We start from the raw sequence: 11,408 nt of genomic DNA, 5'->3' as shown, positions 1-11,408 counted from the left end.
ACCGCTGCCTTTCAGCACCTTACGACTGATAACCACATAAACTCTTCCCGCTCCCCAAGTGTTAGTTAGCCGCAATCCTTAGTCCTGGCATCTAGCCAAGAGCAGGTATACTTCGTGCTGTTAGGAGATGTAACATGGAGGAGATGTGTAGACACCAAATCCTGCCAAAGAAGCACTAATTTGTGTGATGTTATGCTGTGACTTCCTGAACACTTAGCAAAGAATCCAGAATCCCAAGGAGCCTCAGGACAGGAATGGAATGGAGAAGCCAGTGTCACCCAAACATCTCACACTGATGTCTATCTATAAGTGAGAACAAAGTTCGAATCTAACTCTTAAAGAAAGATGACTGTCTTTTTTCATTATTGTTCTTAGACATCTAGTTAAAGACAGATGACCATGGCCTACTAAGGACCTTTCTAGTCTCCTTTGACACTCAGTGGTTGATCTAAGCCTTCCTGAAGCTTTATAGCCAACTGTGTTTGTCAGTTTTCCATTGCTATCTCATCAGCTTATCGGCAGGATTTTGGCTCGGTGCTCTGGTGGCTTCAGCTCCTGATGGGCCGTCCCTATTGCTCCTGGGTCTGTGACAGGGAAGACACTATGTCACAGAGCACGTGGCAGACTGAAATACTTGCTTCATAGCCAGGAAGCACCAGGAGAAAGAGGAAGAGGAAGGGGCTCCCCTTCCACAGCACACCGCCCTGATCTGAAGACCACCCACCAAGCCTGCCCCTTAAATGTCTGTCTCCTTGCTATCCCACCATGGTGGGGACCACACCTTTACCATATGGACCTTTGGAGACTCTTAAGATCCAAACTACCTAACTTATGTAAACTGAAAGAGAGTCTTCAAGCCCAAGGCATGCATCCAAGGCTGATTCAGGGAACCATCCAAGGATCGCCACAGTTTAGAAGAGGCTGGCACCCACCCGTTAAGGAGCCACCTCTCCTTCCTCTTGTCTGCTGCTTTGCCTCCTGCTCCTTCTCTCCAGCTCTATCCTCTATCCCATTTTCATTTTAATCACAAAATTCAAACCCCTGTAATCCACACTTGGGCCAATGCACAATGAAATGATTTTTCTTTCTTTCCCAAAGGACCTTCAGGTTAAAAGCATCAGCAGATAGGAAGTTTTCCCTTGGTTCTAAGGCTGGGATGTCCAGTCTTGGGTGATGATAGTGTACTGGCACAGAGGTTAAATAAAAGGGTCAGGACCTGCCTTGAAACCCAGAGCTGGCAGCCAGCTCCTCTGGGAAATCTACACCCCTGCGCACCCCCATTAAACACTTCCTGTGGGATATACCTCAGCCAGAAACGCACTCCAAAGCATCCCTTTCATTGAGACCGAGCAGCTTTCTATTTCAGGGTCCTCCAGTGACAGCCTGGACCTTCTGAAATCAAGTATTGCTATGTTATAAATAAGCAGTCAGAAACAGACTGTGCAAAATTTGATCTCTCTGTGGGGCTGTACAGGCCCATGTATGTTCCTCTGTGTGTCTGTGTCTGTGTTCTTGTCTACGTGCTTTCCTGAAATAGATCTTAAATATTTTGGTAGAAGCTTTTTAGCTACATGGTTGGTATAAAAACAGCTATATCCATGTAATATGCACATGAGTTGGGAAATAAGCAAACACCTATGCTATCTTCACCACAACCAAGACGGTATGCACACCAATACCTCCATGGTTTTCTCATTCTATTTCTCTTGTGAGTTTCTTCTTAATATGTACGTGTGTGGTTAGAATACTTAACATGAATTTGAAGTACACAAAATCATATTGATAGCTCCATGTCATACATCAGGTCTCTGGAACTTATTCCTCTCCTAGAAATGAAACTTGAAACATTACAGCAGGCATTTGACACACTTTTATTGTAGCTGCCATGGTGCTCACATAGTGGAAAGCACTTAGCAGACAGGCTCCCAGGACCTAACTATGGGTTATCTGCTGGGTAGTCACTAGCAGTATATTTAAGTATATCGGGTCTTCATTAAATATTCCTGTCTTAGTTTAAATAGGTATATAGTACATGTGATCAAATGCCTGAAACACGCTCCTAAGTATTAGAAAACATGTACCAAGGCATTCATTCAGTAAGGATTGAATTTACAGTCATAAACATGTAAAAAAGACGTCACTTCATTTGTGTTAGACAGCAGTTTAACTTATTAATGTAGACTATTCTGCCAGGCTAAGAAATAATCTGAATTTCTCAAAGTTCAAGGTCTCATGCTTGGTCAAGGGCTTAGCAAACATCTAAATGAAATAAAGTCTTGTATGGAGCAGGCTGGTTGTGGAAATCCCTTTAAGGTAGTCTTAAAGGAAACCCCTTTAAGGTACCTTAAAGGAAATCCCTTTAAGGTAGTTTTTAAAGATTGGATTTGCCATTGAGAAGAAAATGCTTACAATACAATTTTGAATTTTAATTGTGGTCATTAGAGGATAGAACAACTTGTGACCTGCTTGCCTTTGAAAGCCTCCAGCCTCATAGCTGTGTTATTTTAGGTTTCCCTAATCACCAACCCTCCTGGTAAGGAACAACCAAGTCAGCAGATGCAGGCACCATGTCAGGTAACTGGCTTACTTTCAGATACTCCAGCCAATTTCCTAGTTGTCCTTGGAAAAGCTGGCTTTACTACAATATGGCCCAGTTTTCCCCACCTTCCTTTCAAGATTACCTGCTCTAGTTTGAATCTCAAATGTCCCCCAAAGGTCTATGGTGCTAAAAGTTAGATCCCTAGGATGGACCTAGATGATGGGACTTCTGAGAGGTGGGCCTGGGGGTGGGCCCACAGGTCAGTGGGGTACACCTTGAAGGGCACTATGGAAGCCAAATTCTTTCCTCCTGTTTTCTCTTTCTCTTGCTTCCTGGCACTTTTGCTGTGCCATGTGTTCCCGCCATCATGTGCTGTTGCACCACAGGCCCAAAGCGATGGGGAAAACTGAATGCAGGCCAGAGTAATTAAAACTGAGCCAAAATAAAACTTTTCTCTTTATAAATTGAACATTTCTGATATTTTATTACAGTGACGGATAGCTGAGTATCACATCCTCTTAACTCCTTATGGTTCAGGGATGGAATAATTCTCTAGAGAATTTAGTTGGACACCAAACAAGACCTTTGGACTTCTTAGAAGACTTCAAATGTGATGCTACACCTCTAACTTTTAAAAAAGAAATGGTTTACCTTGGGTTTTAAAAAAGAAGCATTTAAAAATTTTAATGCTGCCCCCAGTGGAATAAAACTTCTAATGCTCTCAGTGTTCTGTAGCGTAGAGGGTCGGAGCAAGAGAAGAGGTCACTGTTTAGAACATCCAAGACTATAGCTCAGAAGCAATATGCAGAGGAGGATGTCAGCGGCTGAGGGCCTGTGATGAAGGGGCTCTGTCCTCTCTAGAAGTGGCCCTTCCTCCAGGGTCACTGCCACATGGAGTGACAGTTGAACAGAGTCTGCCCCAGATCACTTCTGCACCTGCAGATGCTGCTCTTACGGGGCTGCTCCGGTCTTCTCTGGGTTACAAAACCCTTGCAAGCGACAGATATCAAGTTTCTGCTCTATTCCATCTTAACATAGAAACATACCATGAAGTTTTTAAAAATTAAAATTTTCATGGACACTTAAAAATGAAATAGAAAGGATGTAGCTCAGCAGCACAATGCCTGCTCAGGAAGCAGGAGGTCCTGAGTTTGACTCCTGGTACCAAAAAGAAAAGGAAAATGAAATACAAGAAATGATTTTGGCTTGTTTCAACTTAAAGCCAATGATAATAACAGCAACAAAACATATGGGGAAGAATTATAGTCTCCCAAAATTAGTATTTTGAAGTCCTAACCCCATTAATTTTTAATTAAATTAAAAAGAGGTCATTAGGATAAGACCTGCTCCTATCTGACTGCTGTCCTTAAAAGAACAGCTCAGAATACAGGCGCACACAAAGGAACAGCCATTTGATGACATGGGGAAAGGCATCGGGGCGTCAAGGACAGGCCTCAGCAGAAACCAACACTGCTAAACCTTGTTCTTAGACCTCTGGCCTCCAGAACTGTGAGAAAATGCATTTCTGATGCTTTAGCTTAACTGGCCTGTGGAACTTTGCTGCAGCAGCCTTAGGAGTCTGAAAGAAGTTTTCTGAGGGTGTGCATATCCCTACTAGCTACATTTTTCTTTCCCTACTACTGAAACATGCCACTGTCACCAGTTTATCTCTGGGGCATAGGTCGGAGTGTAGAAAACCAAGAGTTTTCCATCTGTCATCACACATTGATTTACAGATCTGAACCTTGCTCATCTTCAAAGTACTGATTTTCTTAAAGTTTTTTTGGTACACAGAGAAGGACGGCTCTTCCCCAGATAGGGCAAAGGATGGCAAATGTGAAAGCAAAATAAAAGGGTTGTAAAGGAGGATGGAAACATCTATTTATATTGCTGTTGCACACCTCTTCTCCTGCCCAACTTTGCCCTGTGTCCCAGCTCTAGTCAAGACACAGCTCAGACTGCAAGTGGTACTTAGCCTTCACCTCTGTAGACAGGGAGAGGGACCTTGCCCTGACCATGAGCGCACAGTCAGAAATGTGCAGAGATGGAGCCCCAGCAGGCGCTGTATCTCTGGCTGAGACACTTGCCTGAGTCTTCTGGGCATTGAGTGGATCCTCTGTGCAGAGAGGAAGGGTAGCACAGACAGGCAGAGTGCCATGAAGCCAGCTTTTCTTGAACTAGTGGTAGAGGACCCACCAGGGCTGCACAGTCCACCCCTTCCAGTTAAACTGATCACAGTCCTCTCACAACTTTAAGACAGTGGTGTCCTTTGGAAGAGCGAGGGTTTAAGTGTAATTAATGTGGATTTCCGAAGCCTGGTGGGGTACCTGGCACAATATGAGAGGCAGTGGGTTTCATTATGAGTGAAACAAGCTAACCTCACTCTTCAGCCAGGTCTCTTTGTGATCTTGGACAAGGTTTTTGAAGCTGCTTGAACTTCCATTTATGTCTGTGTATAGTGGTGAAAAATAGAATGCATGATACAAGGCTGAAGAATGCTATGTGTGTGTCAGTTTGGGTTCTCTGAGAAAAAGGGATGAACTTGAACACTCAAGGACATTTGCCATGAAAATGCTTATGAGAGTGATCCCTGGGAGCCATCAGACACCACGCAGAGTCTGTTTGCAGATAAAGAAGAGAGGGAGGAGAAGGTGGGCAGAAGTGTCCTCTCTCATTGTGCAAGGAGTCCTTGAGCTAAAGGCATCCATGAGAGGAGTCCCACATCTCCCACAAATGAGCCAGGCTTGGTTGACCCACCAGGAGCTGGATGGGGGCGTCCTCTGCAGAACACTGCAGCACCAGCCCTTGATCAATTGTTGCCTGACTCCTGCTTGATAATTACATCTTCAGTCCAAGACTGCACCATACGCCCATTCATTGTTGAAGTGGGACCAGGACATCCCAAGAGGAGCCAAGTGGGCCATCTGGGCTCCCTGCCTGCACTTTGTAGAAACCATCCACTTGCTCCTAATGGTCATGATTTGTTATTGCCAGCCTGGTAACTTCCTGTCTATTGGTCCCTGAGCATAAGGAATCCAAAGTGCCCTGGAGAGACCCATCACTGGCAGTTCAACAGGACCTTTGCTGTAGCCTGTGGCTGCTGTGCTCCACTTGGGGACCAAGACCTACAGCCCATGGAATCCAGAGTTGAGGGGGTACTCTGCCTAAATCCTGCAGGGGTCAGCCTTGCCGGTCATTACAGTACTTGCTGCTTCCAGCCTTCTGGAGGTAAAGCAGACCATCTGGACACTATTACATCAAAGTTCCATTGCCCCCCTCAATGTTAGTGGGCCCAGTGCTGTACCTGCCACCCTTGTACTTGGCCCTGGTTTGCAAGAGGGAAAAACCAAGAGATTTCTTGGTGATGGTGGTGGCCCTTTGATGGTGACATTCCTGCTGAATCATCTGAACTCCTTTTAGGAACATAATCCTCTAGTGCACCTTCTGGGCTTACAGACATTGATTCCACTTCCGTTCATCTCTTTATGCTTCCCTCTACATCTCCCTGGTGGCCACCATTTTTTCCTGGACCTCTAATTGCTACTCCAGCCTGAAGTTTTCCCCACCTCTGACTGTCCTTGCTGGGGGTTATGTCCTATGCTCTGATAAAGGGCTGTCAAATCAACTATTCCTTTACTCCATTATATAACCTGGTCCTTATGATCAATCATGGTTAAATCAAATGCTGGGGGTGTTTCCCTGACTCTTGCTGATATATACTTAATTTTGCAATTCCATAAGTGGATAGTCACAGAATGTCTCCAGATGGGCAGGACTGGGATTTAACCTGGCCATTGCCCTGTAATCCCAGAGAGGAATCAGGATACCACTAAATGGAACTCCCTTTGCTTAAAGAGAGAGAGGCTCCTGTAGCCTCCCTTAGGTGGTGGGGGGCTTTTTCTCCCCAGGGATGTTTGGGTCACCTCTGCAAGCCCAGCAGAACCACATGGAACTGCAGTGTCCCTCCTCGCAGCCTTGCTCCTGGACTGGAGGTCTTCCCCCAACCTCTGACCATTCAGAACACACCTGCCCTGATGTACATTCACACATGGGGCTCATAAGTTCCTATGAGTCAGCTGCTTCTTTGTGTCTCTCTTTGTAAACAGCCACAGAGATTCTCTGGCTCCACACTGAGCCACTAGCCAGCGTTCCACCTCATAGCCACTCTTCTCCCCTCTCTCACCCTAAAATTTCCCAATGCCAGCATCTTTGTAGCTGTGGCAGCATTTTCCTCCACCAGGACATTTCCCAGGTCACTATCAATGACATATTAGAACATGGTCTGCAGTCTTGTGCCAGAAACCATCCATGATGCATCCACAAACCAATATGGTGTACTCCTACCCTGCTGAGACAGAGGGAGCCCCTCCCAAGCCTTATCTTACTTCCCAAGTCACTCCTGGTACCATATGTGTAAGCTGGGTTCCCCAAAAAGCACATGAAAAAGTGAGAATTGATGTTCAAATACGATATTAGAGGAAACATCTGTGATGCAAAATAGGGAAGAGGCCAGAGATTGGAGCAACAATAAACTCAGTGGAAGTCTGGCACCAAGGGCAGAGAGGATGGTAGAAGCGTCCTAGCACTCCATGCTACCGGTGGAAGGTTTGATCAAACCGTGGTCAGACCATGAGGTGGCTGTGAGTCAGCCACCATGGACTATGCACATCTCCCAGGGATGGACCTGCCTCAGTATCCTGTGTGCCTACAGGATGGATGGCTTCAGGGTGCAGCTGTGTCTAACCTGGCCCGCATGTGCAGTGCTCCAAAATACTCAAAATACATTTATGTCTAAAGTAGGCAACACTAAAATGCTGTATCTTTGTGTTCAGGGGCTCAGATATTAGCAATTTAATGGTTTAAAAGAGTGGCATTTTCACTTTGACATTTTCCTAATCAATAACATATTTAAATTCAGCTGTTCTAGTCTGTATTTTTCACTTTGATCTCAATATAGCTACTTTCATTTTGAAAGAAAAACATTGATTGAATACATTGGCCTTTTTGCTCAAAAATATAACTTACCAAATATCTAAATTTATAATTTTCTAAGATTAAATTTCTCCACATCTCCAAATAATATATATATATGTGTGTGTGTGTGTGTGTATATATACATATATATATATTCTACCTGCTACTAGATTCGTAGTACAGACATGTACCTAAAGAGAGTGCTTGACCCATGTCATTTTACTGACCTGCAGCCTCTATTTTCCACTCTGTTTTCAATCATTTTATCCAGCACATGAACATCCGTTGTTATCTCCGGTGCTCAAAGATAAAGCCCCTCTTGGCCCCACATGTCCCACAGACTCCCATGCTGTGGTTCCTTCAAGAGTGGAACCCTTGGAAACACTCGTGTGCTGTCCCTGCTCCTAATTCCTTCCCTGCCATTCTCTCCAGAATTCTCCCAGCCTCTTCTCCAGCCCTGCCTGGTGCTGCTCCCTCAAGAACTGCACGTCTTCCCGGTGGTTAACTCAGTCGCCATGTTACTTAGCCTGTCGTTGGCATTGGGTCGCGTCACACAATTGTCACCTCTTTCTGAACTGTCTTCTTCCCTTGGTGGCTACGCCTGCTTTCCACTGGTCTCAGCCCCTCCCTTCACGACTGCTTTTTCCAATCTCTCTACCCAGACCGCTCTCTTGCCTTCCTGACTTGGGCAAACAACTAAGCACGTAGCGTCTCGATCAGCACTTGACCAGCTGGAGGGTCTCTAATTTGTTTTACGTATAAACCTCAGCTACTGAGTCCTTCCCAAGCAAAAAAAACAGCCTGCTCGCTTTTCCCTTTCCCCATCTCAGTAAAGGGCAACTCCATCCTTCCGGGGGTCCAGCCGCTCTTTACTCCTCCCTCTTCCATACTCCGGGACGGCATCAAATTCTGACTCCATGTTCTAAATATTATCTAGAGTCAGATCATTTCTTCTCACCAGATCAAACTTCCATGTTCTCTTCTTTGATCACCTATGAAAATGGTCTCTTGTCTGGTACCTGACAGCTGCAGAGTGACATTTTATAAACATAAGTCAAAACTATTAGTTCTGAGAAGCAAAATGAAGAAGAATTTTCTGCCAGAGCACAATATATACGGCCTCTAGTCCAACGCCAGTGGCATCCTTATTCCCAGCTGAAACCTGAGCCTAGCCTTTACTGTTCACATTCCCATCAGCAGTCTGATTTCTGGAGTTCCAACCAGAATCTCCCATCAGGCTCTGCTTGCAGCATTCTAAGCCAGCATCACCAAACTTTCCCAAACTCCTCCTGCAAACCAGTTCTCCACTATAATGACCACACTTCTCTGGTATCAATATCTTTCTTAAGCATTTCCAAGTGCTGGGACAAAGTGCCCCCCAACGCCCACAATATAAAGGCAGAGAGGTTTATTTTGGTAGCTGAGTTCAGTCCATGACTGGCTGGCTGCAAGGCAGAAGTGGGAAGGTGGAAGAGTGAATGAAGGTTGTTTGACCATGAAGAGAGACAGAAGAGAAACTGTGGACAGGAATTCACCCTTCCAGCTCATACCCCTGTGATCTCCTTATGTAAAGGCCTCACCTCTGAACCTGAGACTTGCAGGGGGGCATTTCAGACCTACACCATAACAGCAGCTCTTCCAAGTTGGTTCCTATTATCATTTGACAATTTTTTAATCACTTTCTAATTTCCCAAGTTATTTCAGACCTATCTAGTAATTTTTAGGTACACATTTTAGTGCTATTATATCATCAAATATTATGGTTGAAGTCTTCAACCTCATACTTTGGCAGGAATGACTTTCACGTGGTGACAAATAAAGTGATGATAAGGTTGTAAAAATGCCCCACTTGACTTAATGTTTTCATTTGAAAGTTTGGTCTTAACATGCAAATTTCCTTCTATTCAGATGGAGGTGAAGAAGAGACATTTCCAATGGGTCACCTAAAAGTTGTGGTCCTGACAGAGTTTCACAACCAAAATGGCAGTGAGGTGGAGGTAGCAGGAATATTTGGAAAGGACAGGCAAACTTTTCCATGCTGGTGAGATTGTATTTCCATAAGAACGGACATAGGAGCTAAGTAAGGGCACAGAGTGACAGGTGAAAGGAAAAAATCTTACATAATGGAAAGTCACCAAAGGTCACCAAAAGGGAGAAATCCAAACATCCTTCCAAAGAGACAACTGAGAAAAAAAGTCAATTTATAATACAAGGCTGACTTCCGTGAAAAGCAAGAGACATGGCTGTCCCTTCCAAGTGACTTCTCCTACAGAAAATATCTTGATGGATTGAACAATTTCCTTTTACATATGCAGAAACCATATCTGCTCATATATTTTTCAGAATGTTTTCTATTTTTACATTAAAGAAGTAAAAGCATTATGACAGAGAGGGGCAGATGTATCTGCAATTGCTTCATTCTTTCTCAGAAACATTAAAACAATGCTTAAGTCCTATAACATCAAACACTCAATATTTCTAATGATTCTATCCATGTTTATACAGTAAGCCCTACTTTATGGGGCATTCTATCAAACAGAGGCCTATTTACTGGTAGTTTACTGCTTCTATAATACTGAGAGCAACCAATACAAAGCAAAACAAAAGTAAAACATAAATTTCAAAGCTTGCCTTGTTATAAGCATTGATATTCATAACCTGAATGGTAGAAGAGGAAAGCTTCCTTATAGTCTTAGCATCAAGCGTTTTCTCTTGGTCTTTCATTTATTTAAACTTGATCATCTGGGTCTTACCAGAACATTCATCCAAATAAAACATCGAATTCCTTAACTTTGTAAATCTGACAAAAAGGTGATGCAACAAATGCCTTCTTCAGATGGGAGGTTGGGGTCTGTCAGACTTCAGAACACATCCTCAGTTTGTGAGTATTGCTCAGGCTAAGGTTTCTCTTCTTTGAGGGCGTGATTCCCTACCTATGAATCAACATGTTCACATCTGAGCCGTGTCTTGTGCCTGTGGCCCAACCAACTCCACTTCTCTGCAGTTCATGGAGACACACTTTGTGTTGTGAAGCATTCCTTTATTTCATTCTTTGTTCTTCCATATAGATATGGTTTTTTTCATCTGTTGAAGAGAGAGGCCATGTACCTGGTCATACCAAATAATCACCAACCTGAAAGTCAGTGGTTGTTCACATGTGATCTTTCAAAACTTTTACACAACTGCATTTCCTGGAATGCAGATGCCATCACCTGTCTTTTAATCTTTCAGAGGACCTTCACTTGTGACCCTTCAAGCCCTGTCTCTGTACTCAGAAAAACATTCTAAATCTTTTCATGTCTCAGCCATGCCCAATATTGGGCTGTGACCCAGTACAAGCTCCTTGGACTCTGGTCTCCTGAACTGACTTTTCCCACCAAGCCAACTCCTCCCCTCTTTCCTGTTTGCATTGCTTTTTCTTTATTTTTCAAACCTCAACTTAAGTATATTTATTAGTTTGACTATAACACTACATTCTTTATTACCATAGTGTCCTACCCATACTTCTATAAGGCCAACTGTGTCATAGTCACTTTTCTCACCACTAAGACACAATACCTGATGCCCACAACTCCCAGGAGGAGAGTTTTATTTTGGCTCACATTTTCAATCCATAGTTGACTGACTCCAAGGTGGGAAGGCAATGGCGGAAGGGTCTGGAGGAGGAAAGCTGCTCACAGCCCGGTGGCCAGGAAGCAGAGAGAGAGGGAGGAGCTGGTGGGAAGACTGCAAGGCTGAGCCCAGCCTAAACAACCTAGCAACTTAGCAAGATGCTGCCTCAAAATTGAAAATACAAAAATTGGCCAAGGATTTAGTTCAGTGTAAAGGCCCTGGATTCAATCCCCAGAGATGCAAGAGAGAGAGAGAGAGAGAGAGAGAGAGAGAGAGAGAGAGA

The sequence above is a fragment of the Chinchilla lanigera genome, unplaced genomic scaffold (assembly GCF_000276665.1).
Source record: "Chinchilla lanigera isolate Chin_1 unplaced genomic scaffold, ChiLan1.0 scaffold00090, whole genome shotgun sequence".
In the NCBI taxonomy this organism is placed as follows: domain Eukaryota; kingdom Metazoa; phylum Chordata; class Mammalia; order Rodentia; family Chinchillidae; genus Chinchilla; species Chinchilla lanigera.
Note: the sequence above shows the minus strand (reverse complement) of the source record.